General features: G+C 29.8%; 1 protein-coding gene across 4 annotated transcripts in view; it reads left to right on the top strand.

The window, feature by feature from the left end:
• LOC143193050 (high affinity nerve growth factor receptor) overlaps positions 1-13,994 on the top strand; it is a 285,362-nt gene that overhangs the window by 60,250 nt on the left and 211,118 nt on the right. Inside the window, exon 2 of one of the 4 annotated variants that reach the window (XM_076398988.1) lies at positions 8,831-8,875. The exons of the other annotated variants lie outside the window; for them this stretch is intronic. The gene's annotated coding sequence lies outside the window, so the exon portion shown is untranslated. The remainder of the gene's footprint in view (positions 1-8,830; positions 8,876-13,994) is intronic. 4 annotated transcript variants of the gene reach the window in all.

The raw sequence follows: 13,994 nt of genomic DNA, 5'->3' as shown, positions 1-13,994 counted from the left end.
TGAATAAAAAAAGGGACTGTATGGCCACAAAGCAAGTTCCTGTTCAGAAACTAAACGTGTTAAGGTAAATTTTTGAGATAGAAAAGACATTTTGCTCATGATTCACGTCCAAACTAGGAAAGCCATAAGTTCAAATTGTTATTGTAACCTTTTGGAGCGAACTGAATTCCAAAAATTATTTATATATACAGCGTATTCACGAGTTCCATCCGACTTTTAACTCTTTTCGCACCATATTTAACAAAAATGATGTTTCTTTTAATCTAAATTCGGATATTTAGTATATTATATTTATCAGTTTATTGAACAATAGTATATTATACAATAAAACATAAAATCATCGTCATTCAACTAGGTTAATATCGAGTTATATTTAACGGTAAAATGAGGGAACAATCGATTCAAAAGAAATTCTATTTGGTGAAATTAGACAGTTCAATATATTTTTGTTGCCGCGGATCGATATGGTAATTTTATTTATATATACGAAATTATTATTCACTTTTCTCATTAGATGCATAGGATTTTCATATGTAATATAAGCTTTTGATGCGCCTATCTGCGTCTACGTAGATCTCCGTTTCGATTTAAGATCGTATGTTAAAGGTCAATAAGACAGCTTCGAGAAAGTACAATAAATTCATTATATTGTAATGATGTAAATAGTTTTATCTTATTTAAACGGAATTCCGTTATAAGTAAACTATGGTTTTTTAATGAAAATACTGTTGACAATATTATTTTACTACTCTCTATTTATCTCATAAGAATGAGAATTGTATACTAAATGAAATTAATTGTATGAAATCTGTATACTAAATTAATTAATAGTTATTAAAATCAAATAGAAATAGATAGATAGATAATTGTTAATAACAAATGATTAAAACGGAGATAAGGCTGTTTTATATTATTATAAATATATTTAAAACACGATATTCAATGAAAGAGAAGTAGAAATTTATATACTACAAAAGAGAGAAAAAAGATCATAATCTGGTAATGTTTTTAGTGAAGCCTAAAAAAATGATAAATATTACTAATGACTCATTTGAATGTCCAATTGAAAAAACACCGGCCTACCATTTTTTTGGCAAAATTAGTTTTTTTATTCAACATAATTCCCCTCAAGGGCGATACACTGATTATAGCGACCGTCCAACTTTTCGATATTATTTGTGTCGTACGATTTGCCCTTTGCTTCAAAATAGGCCTCACTTTCGGCGTTCACCTCTTCATTCGACGAAAATTTCTTCCCAGTGAGCATTCTTTTGAGATCTGAGAATAGGAAATAGTCGCTGGGGGGCAGATCTGGAGAATACGGTGGATGAGGAAGCAATTGAAAGCCCAATTCATTGAGTCTTGCCATCGTTTTCACTGACTTGTGACACGGTTCATTGTCTTCGTGAAGCCCCACTTTCTTTTTCTTCAAATGCGGCCGTATTTCGGTGATTTTGTCCTTCGAACGTTCCAATAACGCTATGTAACCGTCGCTGTTGAGGTGTCGCTGTGGTTCTTCCTTTTTCAAGGTAGTCAATGAAAATTATTCCATGCGCATCCCAAAATACAGACTGTTGCGTTTTCCCACGCTTTAGAGCGGGTTCATCGTGTGCTCGGATGATCGTCGAATGGACTTCGGAGTGAAATGATGGAGTCATGTTTCATCCATTGTCACATGTCGATGCTAGAACTCGTGTATAAAATGCTTGATCATCTTTAAACACTGCTCCGAAGCATCAAATCGTCGTTGTTGTTGGTCAAAAGTGAGCTCACGCGGCACCCAGTTTTCAGATATTTCTCATTCCCAAATATTCGTGAATGATATTATGTACACGTTCAGTTAATATATCTTGAGTAACAGCCTCTTTTGGGCCTCCACTGCGTCCACCGTCTTCGGTGCTCGTTTCACAACGTCTAAACCTAGCATACCAATCTTTGATGGTTGATTTTCCTGAGATAGTGTTCGGAAACGGTCGGTCGATTTTATCATTACCCGAGATTAATCTTTATCAATTTTTTTCACAATAACAAAAGTTACTTTACACAAAATTCTCAAAATGAATTCACACACTAATTTTCCGACAGCTGTAAAATTTATACACGCATCTTTTGAGGGTTAGAGATAACTAAAAATATGGATCTAATTCTAGTAACACCATCTATGTGTCAGGCCGAGGACTTTTTAATTGACCTGTTACTAGGTTTTCTGAATGTTTATATGCGATGGGAATATACGAAAGGAGCGAAAATACGATCTAATTTAAGTGAAACTCAAACCCTTTCAATATCGCGGTTTCATTGCTTGACAAGAAAAAATAAGTTTTCTATGGCGTGGTTAGTGATGAGAAGATCTAGTACGAGAATAGGAGATTCATTAAAGGAATAACACCCCTAAAGACCACTAAAGATAACGGTGACATCAAAAATTAACCTTTAATAATTTTTTCTTACACTCTTGCACTCATACACTCTTGCCTAGGACAAACACAAATATTAAACAATCACAAACATACATTTACGACCATGTCCCAGCAGGATTCGAACCCGCGGCTATCGCAACAGTAGGACCATCCTGTCGCCTGTATCACCGCGCCACCAAGCCGGTAATTTTATAATCTGAAACTAAACTGAGAATATATAGGAAAACAAAATTCCAGCACAGATAAAATATGGATAAATAAAAGAATGTGATGAATTAGAAAGTATAACATAATATAGAGTGAAAAGCGTGAGGGAAAGTGTACTAATGAAGGAAATAAAATATTTACTGGATTTACCTCGTGAAATTAAGTTAACATTAATTTTTCCTAAAAAGAGGTTCTCAGAAGTTAACCTTTAACAACTTTTACAATATCGTGGGAACTTCTTAAGGAAAATGTCAATCTGAAATTTTTTTATATTATTTATAACATATTTCAAGTATGTTAATCGCTTACTTATTCTAAATTTATAATTATGTTCATTTAACGATAAAATGCAATGTATTTTAAGTGTTTTGTTAACTTTTTCACATAACACACTAACCTAGGATTTCAGGTTTTTCTAAATTTAGCTTCCAGAAAAGAGTGATTTATAAGATTTATATTCAATCTATTCGTCGATTAATTTCCGGTATAACTATATAAAATATATCACTACGTCAGTTTACAGAAACATTTCATTTAAAATTTATTTCCCATATGTAGGTATATATGAAAGACATATATTTCTATTGATATATATGGATATATGAAATAATCACTATTATGAGTAGATAAATTAGGAAATATCCTGAACTGGAATAAAAACAGTTTTTTTTATTTTCTTATTGATCTTATTGATTGACTGATGGACAGAAGAAATCGTACATGATTTTGTAATATTTATTTTTATAACTGCGAATAAATAATTAGTAGTTTTATTATTATATATAGGGTATAAAATTCAGTTATTTTTCTTTAATTGTAATGCCTGTTTCTACTGAATTATAAAGTACATTGGATATGATTATATATATATATATATATATATATATATATATATATATATATATATATATAGACAATAATGCTGGTATGCATATATCAACCATATTTATGCAAAATAACTATGAAAATTTCGATGTATTTCAAATTATTTCCTTTTTTGACGTAAAGTGAATATTTTAAGCCTAAAAGTAATGGAGTATTTAATGAAAGTAATGCTACTGAGCTATCAGAAGGGGGAACAGTGAGTAAGCTCACTAATTAACGCAATCTCCTGAAGTTGGTAATTTTATTAACCTCTTCGCATCTGTTTATTTCAAGTCATTCTCGCGGAGATTATTTATTATAAAATTAGTAACTAAAACCTATCAATATTTAATATATCTCTTAACATAATTATCCAATATAAATAAATTAAATCAATAAAAATTAATATTTTCTATGAATAAATAACAAATATTAAATATTGTTTTGGGATAACATATATTTCAAACCTTCAACCTTCAAAACAAAACTTCATCGGTATAAATATCACACAATTCTCGATGTGTCTGCATTGAGCTTTCCCTTTTCGCAAAATAGTTTCTGAAATCTGACTTTCAAAGCGCAATAGCTTTTGGCTCAGTAAGTGAATGTATCGAGAGTATTCTGTTCACAGCTACCCTCTATCGCATTACAATTCGGTTTAATCGAAGACGTTTAACTAAAAATATGCGACTTTATCAATTAGGAAAAAGCGGAGTTGCTCTTTCTCCAGCCCTTTATTAAGATTTAGGGATGATGTAATTAGAAAATATGATATATTTATACTATTTATAGTTTAGATTTAGATTTCAGAAATTACCAGTCGTATGTGGGGACTTATTTATATGACATTAAACTAAACTAGTTTGTTCTAATCTTCAAATTCTTCTTTTGATTTCATAAATATGTTTTCAAAAACAGTTCAGAATAATGTTCAGAATAACCTAAATACAGAATATGACTTAAAACTTTTACTTCTTAATTCATTTCCATATATATTTTTAATAAAATGACTTATATTTCAATCTATATATATATATATATATATATATATATATATATATATATATATATATATATATATATATATACTATTTATAGTTTAGATTTAGATTTTAGAAATAACCAGTCCTAAGTGGGGACTTATTTATATGACATTAAACTAAACTAGTTTGTTGTAATCTTCAAATTCTTCTTATGATTTCATAAATATCTTTTTAAAAACAGTTCAGAATAATGTCCAGAACAATCTAAATATAGAAAATGACTTAAAACTTTTACTTCTTAATTAATTTCCATATATTTTTGAATAAAATGACTTATATTTTAATCCATACTTAATACTCCCTAATCCGATTTTAACATTGTTTATACAAAATTTCTCTTCATTTAAACTCAGAGATCAGAGCTTAGCAATTGTGTTAATCTCTTGAAACCTACGAAAAAGTCGACCAAGTAAAAATAATTTTTCGTTGGTAGTTTAATGACTCAATTATTTATAATTAAAAAGTTTCATCGAATGTCTACAATTTTCTGGCTACATATTAGAATTTTTGTAGGTGTTGAAAGGAATATTATGGCTTATTATTGTCACCTAAAATATATTTTTTTGAAATATATTTTAAAGTCTCCTTTTACCAACGAGGGTTAATCTAGACTGGAACTACAGTTTAACGTGGGTTCCGAAACACGGTCCTCGATATTAAACCTACCGACTGGCGAGTGACCAATTTAGAAGTCATCCCAGAAGACATCCGGTCTTACCCAGCCTGGTTACTGGCGGATCATTTTCCCTGTCGAATTTTGCACTCTTGATAATCACAAATGTTAAACAACTATAAATATAAATTTAAATTTGTAAACACAAATTTACGACCGTGGCCCAGCAGGATTCGAACCCGCAACTATCGCCACAGTAGGAGGACCATCCTGTCGCTTTTACCACTCCGCCAACGAAGCGGGCAACTAAAATATTCATCAAGCATCTATCAAAAACCATTCTATGTTACGATCCGGGAACAAAACAAAAAGCCTTAACCTAAAATATTTTTCAATTTAAATTTCCAAGACACAGAAATTTCTATAAATCAGAAGATTTAAATATTTTAGTGTTTTAGCTGGTTTCAAGATAAATATTCCTTTGTACATTTAAACTTTATGCTAATGGCGATGCACACAAACGCATGTAGAAAGTATGGCATTAATACCATTATTTTACATAGTTGAAATTTGATTATATTGTTATTATAGCCATTAATATTTATGTGATAAATTTTATTGTTTATAGAGAGCGAGGATTCAAACATTTATTGTTATACCTGAATAAATTATTAACAATTTGTCATTATACTATCAAATTACATTATTAGAAGCAATTACAAAGGCTTAGGTTTCTATTAAATTGTGTATATGGAAATGAACATTTCTATATACATGATTTGTTATATTAGTTGTGGTTATATATTTTAATTATATATGCTTATGTGTTATAACACTTTTCGATATTTAGTTATGTTAGTTGTTCTTTTTGATTTATATTTTAGCTAATAAGTGACATACTTAACGACGTATATATTTATAATATATGTTTGATGCTTGTTGAATTTGGTGACCGATATTTATTAGTAAAAAATACGAAATATCAATGTAAACAACTGTAAAATGACCTAATATATCTGTTAAATTCGATTGCTTTAACAATCCTCTACACAAAATAACATTATTTTTTATTTGAGCTATTGAGCGTATAGCAATGTTAATCTTGGAACACTATATAGGAATTTATTATTGTAATTTTATTCGAAAAAAGTAATACTTTTCCGTCATATCCCAATCGTCGGCCTTGGTTTTAACATTTTAAATGTGACGATTTTGGCGTCATTGACAAGGACAAGTCTGAAGTAAAAGAGAAAGGTCGGACAGAATGAATTGCAAGACCTATTGGATGAAAACCCAGTTCCAGCTCCCAAAGAACTTTTGAATACTACTTGTTTAGATAGATGCAGCATGATATGCCTGGCATACGGTTTCGAAATTCTAAAGAAGTGAGATGCTTGGATTCATTCATTTTCACACCAATATATCAGCGTATTGCTAGAAAAACGGGAATGTTGTAGAAAATGATGGACATATTTTTCCTGATAAGATATTGTATAATTTTTTTGGTATATGGATTTTTACAGGCGCCTAAGCTAAGATACTGCGATAGAATTTTACACTTTGCATATATTAGAAAAGATCTAAAACAAAGAAAAATGGTTTTGAAAAATGAATTGACTTGAGATGCCATAGCAAATTTTGAGTTTTTTTTGTAGTTTTTGCCAAATTAAACTCACAAAATATCACAAGGGATGAGGGTGGTGTATTACACTTGTATCTATGTCATTAGATTACGCATGTATTTAAAAAACAACGTATTTAAACTACTAAAAAATACACCTAATTTTAGGTAGAAGTGGAAAAAGGAAAGAGATTTTAGATTGATTGATTGATGATTAATTAACTATTTCCTGAAAGTGGACTGAATAAATGCGAAAATGGTTAGACGAATAAATGAATCATTTCACTAACAACATTACTTCTGTTAATCTTACTGCGTTTCCAGAAAATATGAAATAGCTAGGATATTGTAGTATTATCTAGCGGTGTTGGCCACAGAAAAAAATATCGATATTTCGATATATAGATATATCGTTTTCGATAATTATTAAAAATTAGAAATATCGGAGAATATTTTTTTAATAAACATTTTAAAGTAATGATATTTTTCATGGACCTTTAAAATTAAGTACTTAAGTTCACCAATATTCTAAAATTAAATACCAATTTTAAAGGTTTATTAACAATTATATTTAATCTACTCTGAAAAAGTGTCGAGAAATATCGGCCAAAATCGATATATCGATAATTTTTCTGCATCTGTAGTATCATCGCTCACTCTGTATTCTAATGCTTCAATTGTTTGTTGTTATTTAATTCTGAGAACAACAAACTGGCAAAAAATTTAAATATTATTCTAAACAAAACAAAAGTAAATAATACCATTTACATTGAGGTAATCTTTGAAGTATATAAATTAAAAGAATGTTTATGTTTTTAATGAAAAAAGAAGTAACTTTTTAATAAAATAATTTTTAATATAATAAATTTGATTTAACCATCCCGGCAAATACATTATTTTAAATTAAAATTTAAATTGACTTGTTGAAACTGACCTGCTGACGTTATTTGAAATTTCTACTTGTTAGTAACGGAACAGAAAACAGAATATAGACATACCGCACTAATGAATATCCATCAATACATATTTCAAGACATAACTACGTATTGTGTTACACTGAATATCAACTATCGGGTGTTTTAGTTGATGGTATTGCGAATTATATTCGGAACAAGACGTAAATGGATTTATGTTGTTATATTAATTGTTTGTAATATAACTCAATACTCAATATAATGTAGTTTTTTAGTTTGAATAATAACTCAAAATTTTCTAATACTTAATCAGGCAAATATATTAATTTTAAACAACTTATAACAGATGTTTGCGCGTAGGAAATCACGTTGGGTACATTTGTAATCAATATGATGTTGAAGCTTCAATTTTCAACAGTATGAATAAAAAAGTTTTTGTATGAATCAAAGTCAAGAGATATTGAAAGGTGTTAATTGGTCATGTGTTAAATGCTACTTCAACAGCAAAATCAAAAAGATTTCTTGCAATGTATTGATGATGACGAGAAGTGGATCCATTTCGATATTTTAAAGGGAAGAAATTTTAGGGACTACCTGGTTATGCATCAACATGAACTGCAAAGCCTAGTTTGATCTTACTGACAATACTTTGAATAAAATACGTTGGATCGATTTTTCATAATAAATACTAAAATGAAAAAAGAAAGGCTTAATCCGATCAAGGAAAGTGTTGGTTGTTTCCTAATCTATGGTTTCAAAGTCATTAGTTCATAAAACATTTTACTGTCATTTCTTTAGTCGTCATACTGTTTTACTTACGAAAACTGAAAAATACAGGGTAGAATTGTTTGAGATTTTTAATTATTAGTGTAAGTGAGCAATTATTATGTAAAATAGTCATGTAGAATATTGACAAGGGTGTTTTATTAAAATTAGAGTACTTGATTCGTTCTTTGATACATGTCCTACGTACTGTATGATTCAATAAAAAGCTACAATAAAAAATATCTCAAATCATGAGTAGATTCTGGAAAATCCTGGACCTATAAATAAGCACCCACTAAAAATTAAAAATATATAATTTGAAAATAAAAATCAGCATACATTACATTTTCAGCTTTATATTTCACTTTTGTTATTTGTTTCAGGTGGGTGATAATCTATCTAAGCAACCTTGTGTACTTGAAATTTCGGTAAGAAACTTCTTTGATTATGTTTACTAAATCCCAAGCAAAACTTTGCTGCTTACACCAAATTGCTTATTTTATTTAACCTTTAATTAATAAAATAACTAAGAGTAATTAATTTGACGTAACGAAGTGATTAATCTCCCACGATATAAGTTTTAAGCGCTATTTTCGCATATTTAACATTATGGGATCTTTTCCCAGTTCTGCTGATGATATGAAGATCAAGCTTCTTATATTGGACATTGAAAATTTTAGTTAACCATCGCAAAATTTTCGAGGTTATCGAGAAATGATAAATGTTATTAAAAGGAAATTATGGGATAATTATGCGTTATGAAATCAGCATTTAGGGATCTATTGCCATCATTAGCTGCTATTTGTTTCAAGTATCAAGAAATTAAGTTCAGTTTTGGTTATGCACAAATGGAACTGATTATATTTATTATTAAAATTATCTTTAAATTTAAATTTTATTAATATGATAAGATGGTGGAAGAGGACTATAGAACTATTTTTACTATGATAGAGCCCAAATTGAATGTAGGATATTCGCAAACAAGGTGAATGTTGGGATTGAAAAATATTATAGGTATCTGATGTATAGTCAATTCAAAATAGCAATGACATGGGAAACGTCGTAATGTTGCCACAGCTACTCTGAGTTTTAGTACATTTTGGCCCTGACATATAACAAAATTTTAATATAAATAAAATAATTGAACAAATATTCTATTAAATATAATTTAACATTATAATACATCTAATAGATATATTATCGAAGAAACTACACTTAATTATACAGACACAATAATTTATAGGTTAGAGTTGTTTTATTATATATACATTAAACTTTTTTCCACACTAGTGAGGTAGGGTTCTAGGCGCGTTTTTTTATGTAATGGTATACCCCGAAGGCCTAATCCACATAACTAACAATTGTATATCTGTGTAATGTATTTTACTTTCATTAGAGAGCATATTTATGTTTTATGCTTAGTTCTTGTTTCTTTCGGTGCAATGTATCCTTGTAAAGTCATTATGATATTACTATATTTCCCTTTAGTTTATCCTGTTACTATCTGTATACATCTTTCTTGATAAAACTACATTTATTCACCGCATTCTCCTTAATGCATTTGCCATATCTACTAAAAATGTTAGTGTTATTTCTCTCCTCATACATGTTAACCAAACGTTCATGTATATTCTGAACAATAACACACATGCTCATAAAGCTTTCATACTCTTCAATACATTTCACTACAACTGAAGTATATTAATTGTATACTGACCTTTAGCGGTCATGTGGTTTTCCTCTTTCATCGCCCTGTCTTGGTAATCGTCAGCATTGAATCGTAAACCAACATTCATAAGGTTTTATTCAATCACTGTCACTTTCAGAAATACTAATCAAGTGAATAACTAAGCTGTTTATTTCCAATCTATCAAAAACTTTTTCAGGATTCTACCATTGTTAATTTCTTCTTCAATGTGTCTGATCGAGCTCACACAAACCGAAGGTTCTCTTTTAAACAATGCCTCTTTCCGTAAATTGAGATAGTTCTGGTTTGAATATCCTCCTCGACCTGAATATCTATTGTAATAATTCTTTGCAATACCCCGTGTGAACTAAATTGGATTAAAAATGCAGTGATAGGGAGGAAGACGTAATACTCTGTGGCTATAACATTCAGTAATCTGATGTACTAATTATCTTTTCTCAGGCTTATTTCTAAAAAAGTAAATTACATAAAATGCAATTAAATGTCATTTATATTTACCCAATAATAATTTGAAATAGTTTATTCTTTAACTTGATTTCTTCGAAACTTATTTTATGTACTTTAAGCCATTCCTTAATTGCAGCCTTTGTAGATGAACTTGTTAGGATTTTCCAATTATCCAACAATGTATGAACGGATGTTCTGTATTTCTCAAATAGCAGTATATCTTTTGGATCTTTGGAATTTCCAGACTAACAATTTTTTCTGAAATAAGTGTATTAAATTATGTTTCGATTGAAAAAACTACTTACTGTTTTATACATTTCGTATATTTAATATCTGAAACACCAATATTGATCTTGATTCGTCGCCTTGTTTCGCATAAACACGGTTTCTTTTCGACAATTTAAGGTTATATTGTTTTTTATTTTTTGAGATATTTTAGGGACCGTGTCCTTAATGATATAAAGTACAGCTGCAAGGCGAAAAAATATTTTCAATAAAAACCGCTGCGATTTCAAATTTGTTAAAACAAAGCGTTAAAACAACATTTACCAGTTTATAACCCGTAATTATAATATTTTGAAGAATTTTCAGAAGTTTGGCAAACGGACAACTCTTGCAGGCTCATTCCGTTGCATGTTCGAACTTCTCTAACAGCATTCTATCTCCTTTTAAATAGAATAAAATGGCAAGGATAATATTGTCTGACTGTAAAACGAATTTACAACTTTAGACAGACATATATTGACACTTGTGTCACTGCTATTTTGAATTGACTATATATCATTTGCTATCACCTGAATAACAACGCTATTTTAATAATAAACAGAATTAATTATAATAATCACAGTTAAAAGATATTCTCCCTACTTTCTATGTTGGTCGCTTTTTTCGAATTTTGGAAACATATGGGTAGTCGAACATTTTTGTGTTCTGTTGATAATACTTAAATATTTAGATTTATTAATGTTAAAAGCTAACTTTTTCTTACACAAAAATTCTTATAAAGTATATCAATCTTTCCATTGTCTATTGTAATTTTAAGCTGCCTCTCCTTTTATCCATCGATAGAGAATTTTTTTATAGGAATAGGGATTACCCGGTTATAGAAATTGAATAAAGGGGACATATTTTTTTGCGAATCCGAAGGAAACTTATTTTTTGGAAATAAAATTTGTGACTATTAAATATTCTTCTGACCAAGTGCAAAAAAACTGCGACCATTTCAACACATTTTTGCTAAAATTGAATAAATACGTTTATTTAGGACGAAATGTTGATGGCTTTACGATATTAAAATTTCATGGACGGGTGCATATGTTCATAAAATGTTTTCAATATAATGTGCATATGCTATAAGTTACAGTAGAAGTTATTAAAGCATGTGTTAATATCTATCCCAAGTATTAACACAATGAATAATAACAAAGCTCAAAAACAACAAAATATTTCTTTACTTGTCAAAATTGATCCTTACGATGTGTTAAGAAATAAGAAACCAAATAAAGTCTGACACTGTCTGTACTAGGTAATGAGATGTAGAATTTTGTTTTTTTTAATGTAATGTGGAGGGTCCTAAAAGACCAAGCCCAAACATCTTCAGTTTCTGCATCAAACTTATAAAGTTGCGGCAAGAACTAAAAAATGTTCTGACTGTGGAATAGGTGTAACAGACTTTGGATGATTCAAGTGCTTTGCTACACAAGAAGGGCTTAAGACCAAGTTCAGCTCGTGTAACAAGGAGTGGAAAAAACCAAGTAAGACCTGAAGACATCAGATGAGATACACATATTATTAATATTTGACAACCAACAACAATATTGATGCTTAGTGACAGTGAAATTATGTTATTAATAACAGAAATAGTGACAATTTGTGTGGGAAAACAAAATTATTGTTTCCAATATTATTCCATGTTTTCTCCATCTATCATAAACCTTTCCTAGATTAAAACAAATATTTCAAACTTTGAGTTTTAGCAAGACTAACGAATAACAATTCATTTCTATACCTAATATATAAAGTATAATAACATTGTATGAGCGTTGATTGTTGTAGAATTGAATGATAAAATTTCCTTTATGTTTAATAGCAGCTAGTTTTACCCTATTTCTATATTTACCAACTCGTATTAAAAAATAATATATAAAGTTTTCGGTACACAAATATTATTACTATCAAAATTAATGAATGGAATCTATTTTTGAGAATATTTCATAAACCAGACATATTATTAAATATAGTGCAATAGCTATATAATTAAATATATAGCAAGCTGTTCTATTAATAACGCTATGAATACATTTCAAATGCATCTGGTCTTTATCAATCAAATCGTTTCCAATTAAATTGAGTTACGATTACATTAAATCATTTCCTGTTTCTTTTATCAATTACTTTATTTGAGTTCAATATATATTGAATATTACTTTAACAGGTCAATTGAAAAGTCCCGACCTGACACATAGGTGGCGGTAGTAGAATTAAATTCATATGTTTATTAGCTAGCGCCAACCCTCAAAAGATGCGTGTATAAATTTGACATTTGTCGGATCATTAGTTTGTGAATTATAGCATTTTGAGTGAAGCAACCTTTATTTTTATGAAAAAAATGGATAAAAAGAAATTTCGCGTGTTAATAAAATATTGCTTCTTGAAAGGAAAAAATACAAGCTAAAGTTGAGTTGAAGCAAAAACTTGGCTTGATGCCGAGTTTCCGGACACTGCTCCGGGAAAATCAAGCATCAAGGATTGGTATGCTAACTTTAGACGTGGTGAAATGAGCACCGAAGACGCTGAACGCAATGGACGCCCAAAAGAGGTTGTTACCAAAGAAAACATTTAAAAAATCCGCAAAATGATTTTGAATGGCCGTAAATTGAAATCGAATGAAATAGCAGGCACTCTAAAGATATCAACTGAACGTGTACATCATATCATATCAGGACCTACAGTATGACGTGCGCTTGGAACCACTCTCCTCGGTATCAATCCTACCGACTGGCGAGTGACCAACTTTTAAATCATCCCAGACATCCGGTCTTACCCAGCCTAGTTACTGGAGTGACTGGGATCATTTTCCTTGTAGGATTTTGCACTCTTACCTAAGGACAATCACAAATATTAAACAGTCACAAAGATAAATCTACGAACATGCCACAGCAGGATTCGGACCCGCAATTGAGGACAGTCCTATCGCTTTTACCGCTGCCCCAACTAAGCTGGCAATATATATTTTAAAATCGCAAATACGTTGTAAATGGTTTTGGATCAATAAAATTTGAGAATCATGTTAAGCGTCTCGAAAAAAGTAGTTTCGAGGAAAATGCGTTTAAATATTTATTTTTACATATGTTATCGTTGTTTAGCTGCTAGGTCATTAAAACAGCTATAAC

This window comes from Rhynchophorus ferrugineus, unplaced genomic scaffold (genome assembly GCF_030347505.1).
Source record: "Rhynchophorus ferrugineus isolate W39M unplaced genomic scaffold, kcgeb_rfMv2 rfM3, whole genome shotgun sequence".
NCBI lineage: Eukaryota > Metazoa > Arthropoda > Insecta > Coleoptera > Curculionidae > Rhynchophorus > Rhynchophorus ferrugineus.
This window is presented reverse-complemented; position numbering and strand designations above follow the sequence as displayed.